The following is a 23,590-nucleotide window of genomic DNA, read 5'->3' on the forward strand; positions in this document are numbered from 1 at the left end:
GACAGACAGAGATGGAGGGAGAAAGAGAGGGAGGGAAACATCTCCCCCAGACAGCTGTTTTTCATCGTTCTGCTTCATGCTCGGTCCATCTTCCTCGTTAGCGGCGACTCGCGCTGCTTTCATCAGGATTTCTCACACATCTCAGAGTTTGGAAAAACAGTTTCTCGTGTGTGTGTGTGTGTGTGTGTGTGTGTGTGTGTGTGTGTACCTCCCACCTCTTCATAACTCACCTTCTTTCAGCCGTCCTCAGAGTTTGCATCAGATAAAACATTGAGCCAAAAAACATGCAGGTAGACTTTGAGTGTTGCATAATGTGGCTCACCCCTTTCCATGTGCGAGCTTAATGATATGAAGCATGGCTTTAAGATCATCTCATTAACATACTGAGTCATTAGCCCGTTAGCTGTGAGCCTTTCACACAACCTTGTCTAATCACTGATCTCACACATCAGAAGTGTCAAGCTGCTCACACGAATTCTGGCAAATCAAAAGGCAGCATGCGGACGGCGTGCTGAATTATAAGTAAAAGTCGTTGCTTCTGCTGGAACAAGGTGTTCTCCCCTTCCCTCCCCCCCCCCCCCCCCTTCTCCGTCAGTCTGCCTCCTTTCCTCCTGTATCTCTCCCTCACCCCTCTCCCCCTCGCGTCTCCTTGCCGCTCTGATAAGAAGACAAAAGATAAACAACCCCTCCAGCATCTGCCATCGATCGCTCCGGGGTAAAAGCTTAATGGCTCGGCTCAAAGTAATAACACTCCTGGAGTTCTCTCAACTGATGGGGAAGATAGATTCTCTCCCCTCAGCTGCACCTGGAGTTTGACGGAGTTTGTGTGTGAATGAGAGGGTGATGCAGGAGTGAGGGGATCAGGACAAAGAAAAAAGAAATATGCACCTCAAAGAAATGCTTAAATGAACAAAGGGAAACTTCTCCTCCTGAGGCGGGAGTGTATTGTTAGCCGTGCCCTTCCTGGCTGAGGTGGTTAGAGTTGTGCTCAAACACTTGTCACTCATCTTGATGAGCTGTCCTCACTGAAATAGCTCCTAGCTTGTGGCTGAGACAGCCGACGTCCCTGTAGTCGGTGTTTTTATCTGCCCGCGTCTCGTTCAGCCATTGATTTATTCATCACTGATTTCCAATTTGATTTCTATTACAACTTCCCCGCTCCTGATTGCCACAAGCCCGAAACAGATATTCTCTGCTCCAAAAGATGTCCCAAATACTATTAGAAACCCAATTTTGGGCAAAAAAGGAAAGTGAGGCTACACATAGCCTGATAATGTGAAAATAGGATTTCATGGTTACTTTAATACAATACATCAGTAAAGATGATGTGAAGGCTCAGTACTGACAAGCATAGCATTTAATTCAGAAAAACAATTCTCTAAAAAATGGCTTGCGGTGCTGTGATAGTGTTGGAGTAGGTGAATAGTGCGTTTGTCACAGAGTGAGTCCAGTGTGGACTTTGGAAAAAGAGGATTTTACTTCAGAGGCTATGACGAGCTGAACTCCTGAGGTCACCCCCGGGTTAGCATCTCCACGAGCTTCTGTAAATGAATGCAATCTGTCAATAAGCATCTCTTTCATTGGTTTCTCTGAACAAGTCACACCTGGTCCTGCAGTGCATCGTAAGTATAAACTTCACAGTAACATAGAAATTAGCTTGTGAGTTGCCTACTTGTGGGTAACTTCTGTTACAGAATGTATCGACCAGCCGTGTGATGTTTAACACGTCTAAACGTCTAAAGCGAAGTAAAAGCTTCACCACTGAACGGTTTGTGCTTATTGGCTGTAAGCTAGCTAACAATGGACGCGCTGACCGTGTCTGCAGACTAAACTGAAATGAAATTGCCTGATTACAAAACTACATTTTTTTATAAATATATTTATTCAATTAGTAAATAAATCAATAAGGTATGAAGATTCATTTGTTGTCATTGTGCAACACAAGGCTGGACAATGTAATCAAAGTTGTAGCTGTTTATGCTACACGTACTTAGAACATATAGACAATTATTTGAATTAGAAGCATTTAGCACATTAAATATATTAAGTATGTGCAGACTTCTGACACATTATACCAAACAAAACGAACTAACATTACAAGCTAAAACTAAATTAAAACTAGCAAACACTCTCCGAAAATTAAAAAATTAAGGCAAAATGAAAACTAAAAGTTAAAACTGAAATAGCATAAAACCTAATTGAGTTATCAAACTATTATAAGCTTCAACTGAACTTCTTTTGACTGACAAAAACAAAACAAAAAAAATATACTGAGGATGAAAAATTTTCAATGATTGAATGAATAAACAAGATATTAGTTTGTTAAAATGACCGTCATTATCTTAACGTATGTGGTGAACCACAGAGCATATTCTTCAGTGCTGTGAGGCTGATTTTTTCAGAATTTGTGTTATAACTCCTGTTTTTCATGTGCTTTTCTTTTAGCTGCGGCGACGAGGACAGGAGGCAGAGGAGGGTAAACGGGGGACAGACATGAACAACACTAAAGCAGTTCCCATCCTCGTTAATGCCTCTGTCTTTTAGATTGGTTTCCTTCAACATTGGCTCTGACATTTTCTATATCTTAGCCCTCCAGACTCTCCCAGGAGACAGTGACTGCTGCTGCTCTCCTCAGTCCACAGCAGCAGCTTTCCCTCCTCTGGGGTATTTAAGACATTTACTGGGGTCCCAGCTCACTGCAAACATGTCAGACTCTATCATGCTCACATCACAATTCCCAGGTGCTGGTCCAGAGTTAGACCTGAACCAGGAGGATTGTGAAGCTTTGATGCTTTGACAGAGTGGCTCCAACTTCTTCGGTCTGCAGTCAGCAACAGCAAAGCTCGGGAACAGAGTTTTGATCATTTAGACAATTAGGGGCCTAATTAGCCACTCAGTCATTACAGTGACTTATTAGATTCAACGGTGTCAGAGATTGAAAGCGTGTCATCTTCATACTAAAAATAACGTTTGCACTTTGGGTGACTTCAGTAATTCATGTGGGCTTACAGAGCTGCCACAGCACGCACTGTAGCAATTCTCAAATTGGAATTAATCCGCTTAGAAAATTGTGTTTACAAGACTTTCTTCCATTTACTTTTATTGAAACAAGGATTACTCTGTCGCAATCATTCACGGGGGTCAAACGCCACGAGCGTGCTGATGAGGTGACAGTGAACAGAGACGAGCCCCCCTCTGCTACTGTGGGAAGAGGCGCGACCTCCGACCCCTGACCTCACCGCCGAGGCTCTCCACGGTCGGCTGTCTCAGAGGCTCTGCGGGCCACCCGATCACAAACACTCACCTTGGGCAGGATGGACCGTGATGGATGGTAACCCGCGAGCCGTGAGGTCAGCCGAGTCAGCCCCATGCGGACTCAACCGGCTGACCTCGCACTGGCGTGTTTACGTGGATGTACACATGTGGATGCTCATTCCTGCAGTAGTTCCTGTATGTCATTAGAGCTCCAGATGAAATAACAGGGATGGACTGAAAGCTTAAATCTGCAAGTGTCAGGTGGGTATTGCTTAGCAACAAGCAGAGACTGCAAACTGCTTTTCTTGCACACAGAACAATGTTGATTTAAATTTTTAAGCTAAACGAAACTTCAGTCATGAACAAACTGTGTGTTGCAGCTGGTGGCCTTGAGTTCCTCCCGCCGAGTCGCACTGCGGTAGCTTCCAGTCTCCCGTGTGCGTGGCACGGTGATGATATCTCCCCTCTTAATCTTCAAAGTGAGTCCTGACAATCATGAGAATGTCCCTCGGCTCCAGCCCCGACACCCGTCCCCCCCGCTCCGTCACAAGATGCGTATATACATATGGGAGGCGGGGATGTTACATAAGTGTTCTGTGATAAATGTGAGCACTAGCTGGCTACCACGTCCTATCTCTCAAATCAGCAGGAGGCGCCTTAAGGACACGTTGATACAGAGATGATGAAGAGGACTTCAAAGAGAGAAGCTCAATCCTCAGTAATAACCAGCGATCATTACATTATTAGGCAGACCACTTTGTAAATGATATTTTCTCCATGCTGCTTCAGTCTAATGAGGATCCAGGATTTCACAGCAGCAGCCAGGTAGAGAAATTCGCTAGCAGCTGCTCCTGGCCGCAGAAGTGTCCTCATCCGACAGAGGGTGTGATGCTATGGTTCATTAATGCAACACTCATGGAGAGAAAGCAATGGGAGACGCGTGTGGCACTCATACGAGCTGCCCTTTTAAAAACCCGTCACTGACAACGCCCACACCCGTGGCTGCAGCTGTCGACTTGATTGTTACTCTGCTAAAGAAAAAAAAAAAAAAAGAAAAGAAAAGCAATGACACAAAAATGGAGAAGAGACCACCTTTCATCATGAAGGGCGTCTCGGTAATTGCTGATATTTCCAGAGGTAAAATTAGACAGTAGGCTGCTCGACAAGCCCTATAAATGGAAGCAGTCCCTTTGTTCATCCTCCAGAGAGAAAGTCAAACAGTCAGAGAGGGAGGCAGATGTAATCGGTTGCACTGCCGGGGTGGAAAGGGCCCTTTAACAAACTCTTATTGATGGCCTCCTATCATGCAGCCATCACACACTCACTCAAGTGATATTTACCTACAGTGATCTACGACTTTGCTGCAGACGAGACGTTTTTATTTCAACTTACAAATGCCTTTCAGACAACACCCTGGCTCCTAAAATCAAAGACGAGCTACCCCGGTGCTCGTGCGCAGGCTGGCAGAAGAGTGGTTCTGGGTAGGAGAAAGTCACTGGAGTTAATTATGAGAAAGGTCTGTTCTGTGTTTGGAGGAGAGACAGCAGGCCAACAAGACGTTGTTAAGATAAAAGCACGGGGCATAAAACGAGGCAGAGACAAGCAGACAGAGATGTTTCTTCTCCTCCACCTGCAGCGTCAAAAGACTCAAAGAATCAAAGACTTACTGTAGCCGGAGCCAGAATTGAAACATCACGCTGAGATGCAGTCAGAAGAGTAAGAAAAATCGTTGGAGGAAGTAGTGCGAGTGTGGAGTCGTACACAGAGAGAGAAGAGAACAGGATACTGTCTATAAGAGCTGGAGGAAATCTGATTTTCCTCCCACCTGACGACCAGCGAAGTGCCAACAATGAAGCATCTTAGACCAGCCTACACTGATCATGAAGTCTTAATCCTTTGGGCTAATTGATTTGGCAACACTATGGTTACCACTATGCAGTTCAAATGCATCATTTTCCTGTAAATTACTTACTAAATACTTACTATATAGTTTGATTTCATGAAAATCTTAAGGATTATAACTTTCATTCAAAGGCAAAGAGAAGAACAAGATGTCCCAAAATTGGAAAATAAATGGTGGGAGTTCGGTGGGAGCACACATTTCCAAAACACAAAATTACTTCCTCCAATCATAAATTAATGACAGGACAAAACTGAAACTTTTAAATCACAAAACAAACATGAATAGTGGGCAGATGATTCATGAGTGGAAAATATTCAGGTTTTGGGTAGTTGTTTTCCCAAAAAAAAAAAGTATGTTTAATCACTCCAATATGCCAAAAGAAGTCCGCGATGCAAATTCAAGAACAGCCAGTGGAGCGCACGCACACACACACACACACACACACACACACACACACACACACACACACACACACACACACACACACACACACACACACTTGTGGGGAAAAACTGCACATTCACATCATCTAAGGCAGATAAATTAAGCCAGAGACAGACACGGGCATCAGCACACATTTGTAAGAGCTCTCACACATTCACACACATGCGGGTCCATCCTGAAGCACCAGGAGAATAATCTGCAGTTCAAGGGTCTGACTTGGACCAAAGGTCACATATTGAGTCTGTCTTTGCAGCGACGTTCATCTCTGACACCTTTGAAGAAGGGTCGTACATCATGGTGGGGAGTCCTGCGTGTCAAACGAAGACCTTGTGTAACAAGGACCATCCTTCCTGTTTGTGTGTGTGTGTGTGTGTGTGTGTGTGCACCAGGGGGTGGACATCATCATCTTCAATCCCAGCCCTTCCCACATCCTGGATTATTTCACCATGTCACAGATGCTTTTGTCTCCCATCATGACACTGAATAATATATCTTTCCACAATCTTTCCCTTTACCTTAACCAAGTCTTTTAGACCATCATAACCATGGATTCATAATGATAGTAACAGTAAGACAGAATAAGGATGAAAAAGACAATGCATGGCATGATATGGATAAAACCACAGAATATAATGATAAAATATAGGTAAAATTAGATCACATAGAAATTTAAAGATGTACAGCAGTGCATAAGAGCAAGGCAGGAAGTCAGGAAGTCATAGCTAATTAAAAACTGAAGTGAAGAGATGTGTAGAAATATTTCAGATATCATTGAAAGTGAGAATAAAAACAATGACTGGATGTATATATATATATATATATACATCAGAACATAATTCAGAGTTTTGTCTGGTGAAAAGGAGATTTTTTGCTGCGATGGCCGGGGTTGACGGGGTTGTAGATCAACAGTAATAGACACTCACAGCTCTCCTATCGCCCACTTAAGGCCACACGCGCAGTTATGAACTGTGCAGAAAAGAATATTTGTCCTTGATTCTACAAAATCTTTTCAACCATTTCAGTCTCCATATGCTTACGAGCAGCTTTCCTTTCCCATCAGCCTGGATTGTGCAGCCGTCACCAAACATTGTTTGAAACAATAAACTCTCAACTGTCAAGTTATTGATTCTCTCTGCTGTACTCTGTTGCACTTGTGGTAAATAAAAAGCCTTTTATATCCCTCTGAGAACCTTAGCCCACTTTCTTTTTCCTCATCTCTCTCTGCAAGGAAATCCATCTCCGTGCAGCACATCAAGAATCTCCGAGCTCCGGTGATAAGACAGAGCAATAATGATGGAGTAAAGATACCTTCCTTCGCTGGCCTATTTTCAGCTGCTTGATCTATGACACACGTTTGCAGCTGTCCAGGTTTCGACCTTTTTTTCACGGATGAGCCTCAGATTCAGATATCGCCTTCCTCTCATCCTCAGCCGACACTTCTCCATCCCACTGCAGTGCCTCTCCTCTCAATCCCTCGTTCTCCTCCATACATCTCTTTGTGCTCCCTTACAGTTCCTCCTTCCCTCCCGGCTTTTCCTCTATCTCTCTTTATGTACTCCCTGTCCCTCCCTCTCAGTGACTTTGTGGATTTTTGCATCTCGGTTACGTAATGGCACTCAGGGGACGAGGGCACTTCAATCAATACTTCAAACAGCCCGGCCCCGGAGGACTCGCTCCAAATGCCACGTGACAACATGACAGGATGACATTTGAAGAAGGAGGGGAGAGATGGCCCCGAAATACCTACTGCTACCAGCGGTGCTCAGGCACGAGGGGGGTGGCTATGACTGGGAGGAAGAAAGAGAGCGAGAACACTGATGGGAGAGATTAGGGACCACTGGAGAGAGGGCGAAATTTTAGGAAAAGTAAGAACAACAGTCAGATAAAAACGCACTCGCTTGGGGACACAAGCCCTGGGTGATTTATATGTCGCACGGAGATAAAAGCCAGACGAATAAATAGGAATAGAATTATTCATACTGTGGCTTCAGAGGGGCAGCAGAAACTTTATTTTTAAAAGATAGTTAAGTGGCACAACTTTGTTTGGCGCACTTTGTTTGACATACCCCCTCTGCACCCAGTGTCCCTGTGAGTAGTGGCTGGATGAGGAATTCAATACACAGAAGCATATATATACTATATACAGATACACAACTCTGATAGCAAAGCAGTTTGGACGCTGTGTCAAACTTCAATAACAACAGAATTAGTTGCAAACAAACTTACCAACAACAGTTTTACCGAGTGTTCCTGAGGCCATGTATTAATCTCCTTTATCCAATCATGTGTTCAATAAGTGGTGAACCTCCCTCCATCCTCACTTGTGAACGACTGAGGATGCCCCCTTTCATACCCCATCATGATACTATCACCTGTTACCAATGTACCTGTGGAACAGGTGTTTTTGGGGCGTTCAGTCTTTTGTTGCTCCTGTCTCAACGTGTTTGAAACGAGCATCAAATTCAGAATAAGCAGATATTTACAAAAGCTGATGAGGTCAAACATTAAAGATATTGACTTTGTGCTCAGTATATTTGAATATATGAGGATATGTCAAAAAGGATTATGAAATCCTTGAATTGGCTATATATATATATATATATATATATATACTGTATATACAGAGAGAGAGAGAGAGAGAGAGAGCGAGAGAGAGAGCTCTCATCATTGACGATCCCATCATCAGGGACTCTCTCTGTGCTCCCAGCCCGGAGGAAGGTGAAGACTCCGGGCTCTATAAATCTCCCAGTGCTGCCTAGCTCCTGCTATTTCAGGCCTAAGTGACCACAGAGACCTGACTGTAATTGTGCATTCTCTTTGTATAAGTCTATATTTATTTGAACCATCCCCCTACGAAGGCACAGTGTCCTCCACTCAGGGTTAATCAAGTGAATCAAACACCGGGAGTGTTTGTGTGGAGGACGAGGAGAGAGAGGAGAGGAAGTGCACGGAGGCGAGCTCATCCATCCAGAGAGATATTACAGTAATACGTTTAACTGTTATTTATTACACTAAAGCAGAGAGAGGCCTTTTGAGCTTTCAGCTTAAATGTCATGATAATTATATGATAACGGATCGCTGGTGCAGTCGAGCAGAGGAAGTAGGAGGAGCTCATATGTACACATGTCAGACATGCACAGAACATGCATGTGACTATGATATGAGGATGATACTGCATGTGGTGATAACTTATTATAAATGAAAGCTGGGATAACAGAGGCGCAGGTTTCGCAGTGAGGGTGACTTGACTGTTTTTTTTTAGTGCCTCTTTCTCTTGTTTGGGGCCCGTGTGCTTCAGATTCAGACCTTCTGCAGACCTGACCTGAATCTCTCAGCCTCTGGACAGGATTTTTGAAAACAGTTGTGTCCCCAATGTTCTAGATCATCCTGACAGAGGAAGTGCACAATACCAGAACAGTAGTGTACTGGGTCATAGCAGCTGGGTCACACGCGGATGTGTGTTTGTGTGATTACATGCATGCATTCAGGTTACATCAGTAATTAGGCTAATTGAGTTGACTGAGACACAATTAACTGATTTCACTGACAAACTACAGTAATGATCCTGCTCTTCAAGCTGAGAAGTGAACGTTTATTTGACGTGACAAGTCACCTGACTTATGAAGGCACGCATGCACAAACCTGGCATCTGCTCAAAGGACCACTGCTGGGCCCACTGCCCGAGGTTCACTGCCATTATTAATCTGATTCACTGCTAATTTGTTTGCTAGTATGCTCCACTAAAGCACATAAAAACCGAAACGGTAAGGTCATTTCTGAGTGGCGTTTTTAAGCAGCGCGGCCCAGACTCAATTAGATCAAAGACGAGTCGAAGTGATTGGATTGGTGGATCGTACCAATAAAATTTAGGACACACAGTTATGACACCCAGATGATTAATCATAAAAGCTTTAGTGATGGCCTAACATTTCAAAGAGAAACACATTCCCATCCGCCTCAGCTGGATTTTGGGCTAATTACCAAATGTTAGCATGCTAACACTTTAAGCTAAGATGGCAATAGTGGCAAGCAGTGATGTTATAAAATTGACTGCACAGAAATATGATCGGTTTTCACCACTTTATTATATACAATCTAAAATCTCACTACTCAGGACTTAATATGAAAGCATTGCTGCTGACACCACCTTCACACAAACTGTTACCTTAACACTTCCATGCTCATGACATGACAAACCCTTCTGACAAAGATTACACTTCTAGCCAGCTATTATATTTACTTCACCGGGACAACTAAAGAGAGGAAACTTGTGTCAGACCTCAGCTTTTATCTATCAGGTCTTTACAGTGAGCATTACAGCCGGCCAGAGCCGTTAGCATGGCTGTCGTTAGCTCCTGCATGTAGCATGGCAACCTCATCTTTAGGCCCTTACTTGTAGAGTGCAAATGTGATGAAATCTTGATTTGATATCTTTATTTTTGCAGCTCATGTTGTGTGTACACACTGAATATTCTTAAATAAATTCACATTTAACTGATTTATCTCTAACCTTACTTAAGGAGGCAGGTTGTTGGCTCTGAATTGGGGTCCATGGCCCATTTTTTTCCCCTTGCGGGTTAAACTGTTCCAGGGCAAGGAAACCATAATCAAGCACGCACTGAGTGTATTTTCATTTTCTTGTTTGAGAGTGTTTAAGTAACTATTTTCTCTATTCAATCTGACATTTACATTTGTGGAGAAGAATCCAGCACGTGGTCCTCGTCCATCTCTCTTTCCTGTCTGTCTCTAAGCTGCTCTATCAAAATAAAGGCTGAAAGAAAGAAAGAATGGCTAAGTGTGATTTGATTGCTGATTATATGGTTGCTGCATTGTTTGACCTCTGCGTCTCTGCCTTCAGTTATTCCCTCTGTGTGTGTATGTGGTGTGGGCGTGGCTTCCCTCCTGGCTCCAGGCTCTGCTCCTCCGGCACACCTGCCATCAATCAGCCTGTCACCTCTCTCAGCCTCCACACCTGCCATTCATCAGCTCATCAGCCTTCCAGTACATCAACCTGGGCTCCTCTCCCACTCAGTGCTGGATCATTGCCTCTGCTTCAGTGTTGGAGACACGCTTCAGGCCGCTCGGCTTAGTGACGTGTTCTCTGTGCTGTGCTCCTGGACTGTATTAATAGATTTTTCCTCGTGCTTAGGATCGTTCCTCGTCCGCCTGCCTGCTTGTTCACCTTCTCTTGCTAATCCTCACCAATCACCGCGCTCCTGTCTCTGCTCCTTCATAATAAACTTTCTAAACTTCATCACAGTTCTGCATTTTAAACCAGAGCACTCTGTAGTTACTTTGTGCAAAACTGATTTTGTAAATCATTGAAATGGAGTTAAATGTGCTTTAAATCATTGGCTTGCATTTTCCCTGCAAACCTCAGAATAAATCCCTGGCTTTCACATAGCGGCTGTAAATCAACTCTAGCAGTTTGAGCCTTGTCTAACAACACATAACCATTTGGTGCCATTTTCAAAAGCGACTCAAGTTTATGTAGTTATGTATTGTATATGAGCTTAATATTTCCACCAGAACCACATCATTACATTTGTATCCATTCATGCTTAAGGAGGTGCTCTTAGAGAGTGTAGGTGTTCAGCTGTTAATACGTCAAGATACCACAGTGGGGTACAATCACGGCCAAAGTCAAACTTCTTCCGACTCTGATTCATGAATTTTACTCCCACTGAGATGTTCCCAGAAACAGAACTTTTAAAAGGCTGCACTAACAGTAAATTGAAACAGCTTTTGGAGCAAAAGGGCAGTAACCACAGCAGGGATGCCATTTCCAGAACTGTGAATGGAGCTATTTTGTCCTACATCCATGAACACCACAATGTGGTCAATTAGTGAGTCATGGCAGGCAGAGTGCTTCAGGTTCTTAGTCACCACAGTAAAGAGCTCAGGTGGGTGTGAATAAATACAGTGAAGAAAGAAAAGTCTTGATTTCTTATGCAAAGCTTTATAGTTATACAAGTCTTCAGAAAGTATAGCATTGTATGCAGAATAATGTCTGTAGATCACATACACTGATGCTGACAACTATGGGGATGAGTTCATGCTTACAGTTGTCATGAACAGGCAAATAAGCGACAGACTGTGTTTTGTACCAGGCTGTAAACATGTTTATTTCTGCTGTAAATTTGGCCATTTTCATATGGGAGACTATGGGGATTGACTCGCTTTCAGAGCCAGCTTCAAGTGGCCATTTGGGGAACTGTAGTTTTGGGCACCTGGCGTTGGCTTCATTTTTCAGCCGCTTGTGTGGTCTTGATTCTCGATATTTGGCTGTTTATCACTGAAAGGAGACAAACTTTGTTTCAGAAAAGGCTGAAGGCAGCAAGACAAAAGACTGCTGATCAGAGCGCAAACGATGAGATGACTCTGGTTGCTCCGTGTCTGATAACCTCTGACCAATCGGTGGTCTGCAGTGTTTTAACTTCACCATGATAACTTGCCAGAGTTTTCAGAATCCTGTCTGTGAGCACTGGAAACTGTTGACCAGTGTTTTGACATCTGATCTGTTTCCAGAATCCCCGCTAACCTAGGAAGCTAGGCTAATTAAAGGATGCATCCTTCATATAAAACTTTACATGAGTAACATTTGGCGGTAGTTAATTCAGCAGCAGAGCAAACCTGAAGCAATACAGTCTGCACCTGGTCGGTCCTGGATGCTGTAAAATGTCTTCCCACCAGCTCAGCATACAGTAGAGGTAAGTTATGTCTTTGCATTGAGGTTTACTTTGAAAGGAGGCTGCACGCTGGGTTGACGTGCCCTGGATAGCTTTGCTGCTATCATGCATTTATTCAATTATCTTATTGACCTTCATTTAACCTGGATGGTTTCCTGTAATTGAAATCTCATTTGCGAGAAAGCTGTGGCTAAAATTGTGCCGTCCTTAGGTTACACAGCCCAGCACCGAACCTGAATAGAAGTAAAAGAAAGTAATAAAAAGCCACATTTCCATGCGACCGTCGTGTGATGAATGCCCTGTCGTGCACCTCTCTGGCCAGCACTTCTCCCTCATCTCTGTCACACTGGCTGTGACTCAGATCGTTGGCCTCAGAGGCTGATCAATCAGCGTCAGCGCTGACCTGTATGTATGCCATCCATCATGGCTGCGTCTGAAGCGTTTGCGATGGCCTCTTCAGCGCCGAATGGCTGTATTCAAACACTGGGAGGCGCAGACAAGTTCCTGGAATTCATTTCATTTGGCTGGAGACTGTTAGGATAATGATGATAAACATTGCTAATCCCCCCGTGTGCTTTGTTCCGGGTATTAGAATTGCAGAGTTGATCCATTGATCATTTCCCAGGGGATTTGGAGAGTGTGTGACAGAACACTGAATTTATTTTGGGATCCACAGGGCATTGTATATAAGTTGTCTGTTGTGTAAGATAATTTTTTAAATTGCTGCGTGTTTGATTAATCCTGACTTTGTCTCCCACAGGTCTTCTGTTGAATTGTTAGTTCTTGAGGGTTGAATCCTCAGCGTGATGAGATGTAATCAGTCGTTCCTCACTCACAGGCAAAACGGGAAGGCAATTTTTTTTTGTGCTTGAATTTTTCTTTCAATCTAAGTCTTTCCATTTGACTCACTGGCTGCTCATAATGGGAAATGGACAAGATTGTCATCTCCTAACCCAATCTCCGGTGTCTGCTAAGCTACCTACAGTATGATCAGACCTCGCTGGATTTTAGCTGTGTGGTTAATTATCACAGTCGATGCTCGCAGAGCTGAGGGAGCAGGCTAAACTGTTTGCCTGCATTCGGTCCCAGTTCATTTAGCTGCTGCCCGCGGGACTGAAGCTCTTTATTATGAATGAGGCGCCTCATTGATGTGCCTCAAAGTCAGAGGCTCATTAGAGCTAAATACTGTGTGCTGGCTGAAGTTGCATCTTGATGACTCCAGCAGCAGCAGCAGCAGCAGCAGCAGCACTACCACTGTGTCCCAACTCCATCACTTTGAAGCCACGGCAGGCGGGTGACGGACGTGGGTGCTTTAAACAGACGAAACAGCGCTTTTTAATTGATACCTGTTATCGAGAGGTTTATCAGGAATCCTGTTATCAAAGATCAGCAGCTGGTTTCACATATGCACTGTATGTGATTGGGTTTAAGATATTAAATACGTAGAGCCAGCATCAGTCCTGTCTGTAAACTGTAATCCCAGCTCCATCCATCACATTTGAACTGCAGCTGCTGTTAATGTCGCCGTTTTCAGATCACACTTAGAAACCGTGCTGGAGAGCTCAGTCTTTGAGCTGAGCTCTAAAGACGATACAGCAGTCGGTGTTTGGACGAGCCAGGCTAGCATTTCCCCCTGTTTTCAGTCTTCGTGCTAAGCTAAGATAACCGCTAACGTAGCGCCAAACGGAAATTTTGACCTTTTTCCCCAAAGGTAAACAGGCCATGCAGTGTGTTGGCTAAATGGGTAATGTCACAGTGACATCCAGGCCGCATTATTAGGCTCATAGGAGCTCAAATCCATTTTTACTGCTTACATGAAGGTCTCGGCAAACCTCAGCAAAGCTTTGTTTACAGCAGAGCAGCTCAGATCAATAGCAAGACATGAGACTAACCACATGCTGTGTTACAACTGTCTGCGATGTGTTACCTCTTCACCACAACCGCTCTTACATAATCATCTTGCTGTCACAGTTTGACTGGTATAACACTGTCAATAACACTCCACTTTCAAATGAGCTCTACACAGTACAAACCGGAGCTCCTCATTGCCTTCATTTGAATGATTTAGCATAATATGCATAATGACTAAACACAGATGTTTTTTTTTTCTTGTAATAAAAATGACAAAAGAGATTGAAATGAATAGAATCTGTGCTTAATTTCCAGCCTCACCAGTTCATTGCTTCCCTTTTATGGGTCTGAGGCCACTTCGCTGCTCCGTCTTGTGTCACTGCGAGCAGCCAGTGAATATTTAGACACACAAATTAACATCACTGTTCATTTCTGGCTGTTCAGTGCATAATATGAATAAGCAGGGAGATCTACATGATGTTTGTTTTCATGTGTGTCTGCGTATGTGTGTGTGTGTGTCGGGGGGGGGGTTCATAGTGATGAAAAGAGAGTGCATGCACACAGCTCCCTCGGGGGTTGTTAACATGTTTATATGTAGGCTATGTCACTGTTCCTCTTTCTCCTTCAATTGACTTATCGATCCGCTCTTAATTATGTAACAATTTCGGTTTAAAAATAGGCCTTCGCCACAGTCAATATGCTCCGCTATTAGCATCTAGTACAGTCTGTCCAGCTCATTCCATCTATACCACAGGTTTAAGAGCCACCTAAATGGGATTACCACCAGTCCGAGGACTCCTTTGTTATTCGCTCACCAACATGGGCTGGCTTCAAACATTCAAAGCAGCTGAAAATCGAATTCTGCTCCTCGTTTATCCACTGTGTGCGATCTCCACGCGGCTTTGCTTTGTACCAACCTTGCTCTGTCACTGCGCAGCACAGGACTGCTGGCAGTTAAAGCAGAGCACAGCCACGCCGGGCAAACCTGAGATGTCTGATTACACCTCCACTTGTCCAAGAGAGAGACTGGCAAGAGGCTTGCCATCGGAGGAGAGGACATCAGTTCCCTGAATCACCAGGGACATCACACTCTGCTAAGCTTACAGTAGTTGGCATTTTATTTTAATCCTGGTACAAAAATACACAGAAAAGAGATTATGTTAATGCAGTATGTAACCTTTGCTAAATACAGAAATGTGTGCGTTTACGTTGGTTAAATTCCATCTGCCCGTGCGTTAATGTTTGGTAACTGCCAGCGTGTGTTCATGATAGGTCAGTTTCTATTTCCGTCCCAGCCGCCTCCCACCCTAAGTCCCCCTTTGCGCCCTGCGTCCTCTCAGTGATGCTAACCTCCACGTCTGCTCAACGTCACAGGACAGCCGTAGGGGAGGTCGAGGGAGGGGGGGGGGGGGGGGGAGGGATGAGGAGGAGTGGGATGAAAGGAGCTGGTGTTGGAAAGAGCACAAGACAGGGAGGAGACAGAGGGACAGAAAGAGAGGCAAAGCTCCAAGTGTGACCTAAGTGTCACTCCTGGCCTCTCATTTTACTCTGTTCATCTCTGGGTCTGTTTTCCTCACGTCCGTCTGACCATTTCCTTCCTCTGTCTCTGAACCAGTTATTTAGCTTAAAAGCCTTCAGTCGCTCACCGCTCTCCCCTTCATCTCCGCCTCCCTTTATTAGCTTTCTCTCTGCTCTGAGATGTGAAAGCTTTCTTTTGCTCTAACACAGCAGCTCTCCTCCCTCAGCCTCCCCCACATCATAATAACTTAAGATTCAAATACTGTTATTCTTTATCTGACTGTGACCCTGTTTCTGCTAAGCTTTTCTCAGAAGCCTGGGCAATGCCGCTTGAATATCTTATGTCGCCCTTAGGTTATGAAAACTGCATCCAGCGTGTGTGTCTTGCAGATCTGTATGGGACACACAAGAAGACAAAGACAAATTGTTGCAAAAGCTGGTGAAAAAGCCTTTTGAGGGCAAGTTTATAGATTATCCTGTGATGGGTCTGTTGCTGGAGGCTTACAGAGGGTGGACGCAGTATCATGAACACCTCCACAGCATCAAAGCAATTATTTTAATTCTGAAGGCAAAGAGGCAGATACAGAGCTAAAAGGAGAATGACTAACAGACTTACTTTGGTGGCCACAAATCAAATGATATGATAATGAATCATGTTGAAGCCTTTTTGACACTTTCACACAGTTCTGGTACAGATATAACAAATACAATATGAAATGGAGAATGCTCAATGAAGTTTTGATTATCAGGAGATAACAGATGAGGCGGTGACCAGACCCTTCCTCAGTGTTGAAATAAATCGTAAACTGAGGCTTTAACCACATCCCTGTTGCTGTGGTCAGATACAGGCAGTGCATTAATTTAAAAGAGTGAGCCGACAGTTTCACTGGAGCTACTTAGCAGGTGTCCCTTATCAGGACTTAATGGCCACCCTGCAGCCAATCACAATCAAATATTCCCCCAGACCATGGTCTGATACATGTTAATTAGCGAGGTTCATAAGTGCCGGCAGCAGGATTTTGTCACCTGGCCAGTCTAGCTGTATTTCCCTTCCAGTCCATGAAGCTAAGCTAATCAGCCTTTTACTTGCAAGACAGATATGAGAGTGGTATCAAACCCTTAACAAGAAAGCAAATAAGCATACTTCCCAAAATGTCAAAATATTCCTAAATACCTCTTCCATTACTGCAAATATAACTCTATACACACTGTTCAGCAGCTAAAAGTATATCTTTCCTTCTGCAGTATTTCTTTGACACGGCTGTTGTCCGGGTCAATGTGAAGCTGTAAAGCTGAGCCCCGAGGCTGAATGAGAGCCATCAAGATGCTTCACATCAAAGACCAAGTTACCCACCGGTGGCCGGCTTAAGAGCAGAGCAGCTGCTGTGACTGGAGCAGTAAGGACAATGGCCAGAGCAACACATCAGGCTCCACTATGGCAACACGGAGAGACAAGCAGAGTACAGTGAAAATCAATAGAACACAGAAATACTGCAGCAGCAGAAAGAGGCTTCACAGACACGCAGAAAACAAACCTGCACCAAATTTCAGCGCGGCAACAACAACAACAACAACACGTAGATCGTGTCAAGACGCATGAAATTAGAAACTGATTTCCATGGCAACAGACAGACGGAAATAATGGCCGTCACAAATGGATGTCAGAACACCCAGGCAGCACAATCGCGCTGATCTTCATCATGATTTCAGATTAATGTGATTCGGTGCAGCATGTTTTTACGTCTCATTCTGAATACGTGAGTATTTTTTCACAACAAATAAACATGTTGAGTTTCACTGTGCTAATAAGTTTTTAGAGCCCCTCTGGACGTTAGCGCCGGCAAAGATCTGAGGCTTTCTGGACTAAGCGATCACAGTTGGGTAGAGCAAGAGGAGGAGAGGCTTGTGAATATTTATAAAGCTTAATTCACTCAGCGCTCAACAGTCCTTCCCAAAATGATGTTTGCTTTCAGAAACACTAAGCAGAAACAGGCCCTCAGTCGAACATCTCCTCATGCATGTTTTTCGCTTTTGTACCTGCTTTTGTGCATCATCACCGGCCGCGTGCTGTTTCCGTGCTAGGTGCTCATGCATGTGGGTTCAGGGTTGCATGGCAGCGGAGTGGAATGACTGTCTAATAAAAGGATGAGAGGATTACGGCTGTGATGAATGACTCCGTCTGTTCACATTCTTGTAAGTCCTGGTCATCTGGACCGTTGCATCATAAGCCCAATTTAATCACTCCAAAATACTATGAAATGATGAAAGGCCAACACGGGCCCTAACAGGCCTCTTTTTACTGTATGCTGCAACCTGACCGGACTTTTACATAACCATTACTAACATTATGAAAGATGGACAGAATGGGAATTGGAGGGGATGAAATGACATTTTTCAGGTGAGGGTTCGGCTGATAGGAGAAGACGTTGGGGTGATACGGGGAAGCAGTCTCCACACGGATCCTGATGTAAATGTCATGGAAAATTAGACTGTGGGCACTCTCGCTTGCCATCTATCCTCGGCGGACTGAGCGTGTTTTCACAGCTCTTCAGAGGCAAAGAGGTCCTGCTGGGAGATCGAGGGCTTGTCAGGGACTGGGATATGAGCGGGGTTATGGGGGATTCAACAAATGGAGCGACTGATCAAAGGAATCAAAGGAAGTACTGAATGCTGCATGTTCACCCACAGGTCATCTGCACGTTGTTGCTTCTAGATTAAAGTCCGAACATTCTGTATTTCAATGCACATATCCTCTATGGTGTTTCTCACACTACGAGGCATTTTAATCAGCCTTCTCCTGCGAGAGCAACTGCAGCCAATCAGGCTAATCCGTTGTTACCAAAGGCAACTTCTGAGTGACATACGGGGTTGGCAGGGGTTGCTGGTAGCCTCTCACACTGGACCAGGATAATGAGACTGTCCTGCTGTCAAGCATCTGCGGCCCTGCTCTAGTTTTCCTTCGACGCACACTTGAGCACACACATACAAATGCACGCACGCACACACACGTCCAGGCTTTTATAGGCAGTGACAAACAAAATTTTATTCACTCAGTGGCAGAAGTATTGAAACTAATGGAAAATGTAAAATGTTTTAGCAGTGAAGCCTGTGGTAGATTGATAGCTAGTTGGTGTGTTTGAGGCCCTTTAGGTGCATGCCTGAGAGTGTGTGTCTCAATGCTAAGGTGTAGTTCTGGCAGCAGAGAGATTAAGTGCATTCATCTTCATTTGCTGGCCGGCGTTAGCTGTGTTACCTGCTGGAACAGCAACGCTCTGCTTCCCCCCTGAGACTCAGACCACCGATTCAACACTGGAAACAGAGCCAGACACCTCACCCGCCTCATCTCTCTCTGTCTCTGCGTCCTCTTTCATTTGTCTCTCTCATTTTGCATTCTGCTCAGCATCTGTCCCTCTTGTCCCACATGTACAAATGTCTCCCTCTTTTGTTCCAATCTGGCTCGGTGTCACTGTGACATTTGACAAATAGCGTAACAAATAACACTATCCGTCCCATGCACTTTGAATGATGATGCTCACACCAGTGATTACTGCTTGTGGAGCAGCCGTCAGATCTGCGTGAGCACACAGCCATGCATGTTCTGCACCCATGCAAGGCGCTTTTTCCTGTGTCACAAGAGGAGCCCCTTTTGACACTGGACTAATGACTTATTGAATACATCATTATTCCCCCATATTATTTTGTCAGAGCTGGGAAAATTAAAATCGACTGCCCTACTTTATCACCATGGCTGCCTTTTTGTGCAAATGAGACCAGCAGTGATAAAAGAGACGTGCAATGAAAATGCTCCAAAACTCTGACGTCTTGTCTCAGTGTGTGGCTCCAGACTGAAGTGTATTAGACGAAGGTGGGGCTTGGGTAGGTGGCGGAGGTCCAGTGGTGTCAAGGCAGAGACTAATGGATGAGCTCCTGTTTGACATGTGCCGCTTTTTTGTGCGTATATATGTGAAATTGAAGTGCATACGTTTGTGTGTCGCTCTGGGAGTGATGGAAAGCCACATTGTATTACTGCAGTGAGTGAAGGAGCAAGGGAAACAGTATGAGACAGGGAATGGAGCACTTGTGTATTTCAGATGCCACCTTGAATTAGGTAGCTGAAGATTACCAAGAGAAATTGAAAGTGTTTGACTCAGAAAATGTATTCATGAGGGGAAAAAAACCATCTAAGGTGTAACAGCACCATTTGTATTTCTGAGATTGAATAAAACGAGAAGAGGTGTGGAAGAAAGGGGAGAGATGAAAAAGAAAAAGCCGGATCAGAGGTGTTCTGAGGGTAAACCACAAGATGGATGGAAAAGTGGGATTGCAGGAAAGAGGACGCTTTCTTTTTTCAGCAAAGTATGAATGTGCGTCATTTGCCTGCAGTGCAAAGAGGGTGAAGTGCCGAGTGTTTTCCATTCAGGTTGCTGAATAATTACACAGGTTCCAAGTCTGAAAGCATTACCTTTGTCTGACTACTGTAACAACCCAGTCGGGGTAAACACATTTGTTAACCTGGATTATTTTCTTGTATTTTTGCTCAAATTGAACATTGGTCATGATAACCTTTCACTCGCCACCTCCAAGGTAAAGACTCAAGAACAACACCGATGGGAGCGATGAGCAGCAAAGGAGAAACTGTGCACAGCAGTTAAGCAACTGGCCACAAGGCTCTCTTTGTCATAAAATGTGAGTCAATAGGAAGTCTGCAGCCATGCTAGCAGCTCTGTGAGGCTGTACTGATGCATAAAGCACTGCTTTGACTAAATGTGTGGCGCGTGTTAGCACGTGTTTTGAGGTGAGGTAAAGTAAGGCATCACAGAAGTTATTACAATTCATCTTCTGGGTACCGTGAATGTATTTCAGTTTGGGCCAAACTGGTGGACATGGCCACAAACTGCACTTTGGAACTCGTCATTTTATCCTCTAACATGCACACAAGCTGGAAAGTGAGCCACACCCTCACACTAATAAACCAAACAAAAGCAGCAGGCATGAATACAGCAGGTATGTCAGCCTGCAAGTTGACCAGGTAGACGCTGCTTTGCAGTTTGCTTCAACAGCTCCAGGGATTTCCAGGGGATTTAGCTTTTGATTCCACTTAAAGACGACGGGCTGAGATATGCTTCTATCACAACAATCATTGCTGCTGCCGCTGCTGTCTGCGTTTCTCAAATCTCCACAGCAGGGGTGGTGAATAGATTGTTATCATGTCCAGCAGTCATAATGATGGAAACACGAGATTGACAGATGCAGGAATTTACATACAATTGTTGACTGTGCGATCCCAGCAGCTTTCTGTTATTTGATGTTGAAGTCAAACCCAGAATTAAAAAACAATGTATTCTTCCAGCAAATGCGGTGCAGGATTAGTAACTGAACTACAGCGAGCATCAGGCTTAGTGGAGGCAGACGAGTATAAATGTATTATGAACGTGGTTGCATTATTATTGTGTGCAGAAAGGTCTCAAGGTAGCTTTTTATCTCTACAGTTGGTGAGGACTGGTCGAGGCTCAATTATTGCCCTTTTTAAACACACGAAGGTTGGAAAGGCTGAGCCGTGCTTCTCTTGTGTTTGACAAATCTCGCCTTTCCTTGGAACTTAACCTCGAATGTACGCTCCCAACACCCGAGCACATGCATCTGCATAGACTCACACCTGCACCTGCACACAGTCTGTGCTGAATGATCACATCAGAAGGACAAGAAGGAGGCCATGGCCGTGCTGATGGTGGAGCCGGCTCCTTTGCTTCTATTTGATGACCTTCCGTCTCCCGTTTCCCTCTTCTATATTCATGCTACGAACAGCATTTGCATCTGTGCCATGAAATATGGATGCTGTGTGGAAGGAAGAGAGACGACCGACCTTTCGCCGCCACATGAGAACGGACAGAAAGAGAAACTGATGAAGGGTATTTGGAAATTTGAGTTAAAAGGGAAATTCACTGTCTTTGTATCAGCCAGTTCTTACATTCTCATCTGCCATCTGAATTCAAATCACTGCCAGGGACTTAGAGGAAAGTGTGTCAGAGGAATGTGAAGCACAGCTAAGCTGGGAAGAGATGGAGAGAGCAGGAAAGTGTGTTCGGCGTAAGTGTGTGTGTGAGTGTGTGTGTGTGTGTGAGAGAGAGAGAGAAATAAGAGAGAGGAGAGAAAGTGTCCTAGAGAGACGGGGAGGGATTGGTTTCACCTGCACCACAGTGTTTAGATAAACTCCAGCAGCAGGGAGCTGAAGACTCAGCAGAAATGAAACAGGATGCAGGTTCAACTCAGCACTTCAAAGAGAACTTAAGAGTTCAAGAAACTCAAAATCTTTGAATCGCTGTGGCAAAACACACCGTCTAATTTCGTAAAGCTATTTCATGAGCACTTCCTGCTAAATTATGCTGTTCACGAGAGAAGAGAAGAGAAGAGAAGAGAAGAGAAGAGCGGTGATGTGGAAAGGAAGTGGGAGTGATAGGAAAGCTGGTTTCGTGTTCGTCGACGAGCCTGATTGTTCAGATTTAACTCTCCGGATCCAAAAGCATTTTCACTTTCTCAAAAGCAGTTTCTGTTCCTGTAAGCACACTTGTTGCAGGAGGGCTGTGAGTGAACTGAAACCAAAATACAATTTACTTTGCAGATGTGATGAATGAAACTCACTGGTCCTCTACGTCCACCTCTGTCCAGAATGATCTCTTTGTATGTCATGTTTTTCTGTGGGAAGAGTTGTTTATCATTCCTTTTTTTTACTTTTCATTTAAAGTAAGATCAGCTCAGTGTGAAATCTGACTTTTGAAATGTTTTTAATCTGATATATGTGGGGTTGAAGGTTTCTACAGCGATGCTAGCAACTCTGTGAGGCTGAAGTCAAAGTGGTGCTTAGAGCTAAATGCTAACATCAGCATGCTAACATGTCCATAATGACAATGCTAACATGCTGATGTTCCTTTAGTTGTGTTTACCATGTTCATCATCTTAGTTTGTGCATGAGGAAGCTAACAGTTGCTAATTAGCACTGAACACAAAGCACAGCTGCGGATGATGATGAATGACTTTACTCTGGAGGCATTTAGTCAAGAACCAAACCAAGAAATATTAGAACACACATGAAGTGATCACTAGCCTAATGTCTTTACAGTAAACCTGAGGGGAACATGAATGCCTGTCCAAAGTTTTTTTGGTAATCACCCTGTAGATGTTGAGATGTTTCAGCCTGAACCAAAGGCGTGGACTGACTTAAGGACACACATTATCACACTGCTAGCGTGGCTTTAAGAGTAGATTTGATATGAAACACGTAAACCTGCCTTCAGCAAGCAATGAACACGTATCTGGACGGTTTCAGTTGATTTTCCTGTGTTGTAAAGGATTTATGACGCAGGACGGCTCTCATTTCTTTTGTTGTTTGGCTAATTTTCCCTCACTTTACTTGAGTCACTGATAATCTGTGGCAGAGTAACACATATACAGTCTGTATTTATTCTCCACAACACAACACAATTACAAATACTGACAAAAAAATCAATGATTCAGCTCTGCTTGCGTCACAGCGTGACTCATGAAGAACCGTCATTTCGTGTCTGCAGTCGGGTTTGTCTGGAGCACCTGTGGCTCACAGTCTTGGGCTTTAAAGAGCAGCGCGAGGAAGGAAAAGCCGAGAGGAAAACCACATCTAAAAACAAGGATAACAACTGTTTCTGTGCAAAGCCGGAGTCACACGCACAGCTTAACAAAAGCAGCCATTGTCACAGAGAAGCGAAACCACAACAAGAAAAGAAGGCCCTATACAAACAACAAGTACCATAGTGTCTGTATTGTACACAGGTTTGAAGTACTCGCAGTACATGGTAGCATCATCCAAGCCTGAGACGTGCTGTCATTTACTCAGATTATGGGCTTCCTCTTTGAAGTGCAGAGCACAGTCCTTCTGTTTACGCAAATGATCTGCAGG

The sequence above is a fragment of the Chaetodon auriga genome, chromosome 3 (assembly GCF_051107435.1).
Source record: "Chaetodon auriga isolate fChaAug3 chromosome 3, fChaAug3.hap1, whole genome shotgun sequence".
Taxonomy (NCBI): Eukaryota; Metazoa; Chordata; class Actinopteri; order Chaetodontiformes; family Chaetodontidae; genus Chaetodon; species Chaetodon auriga.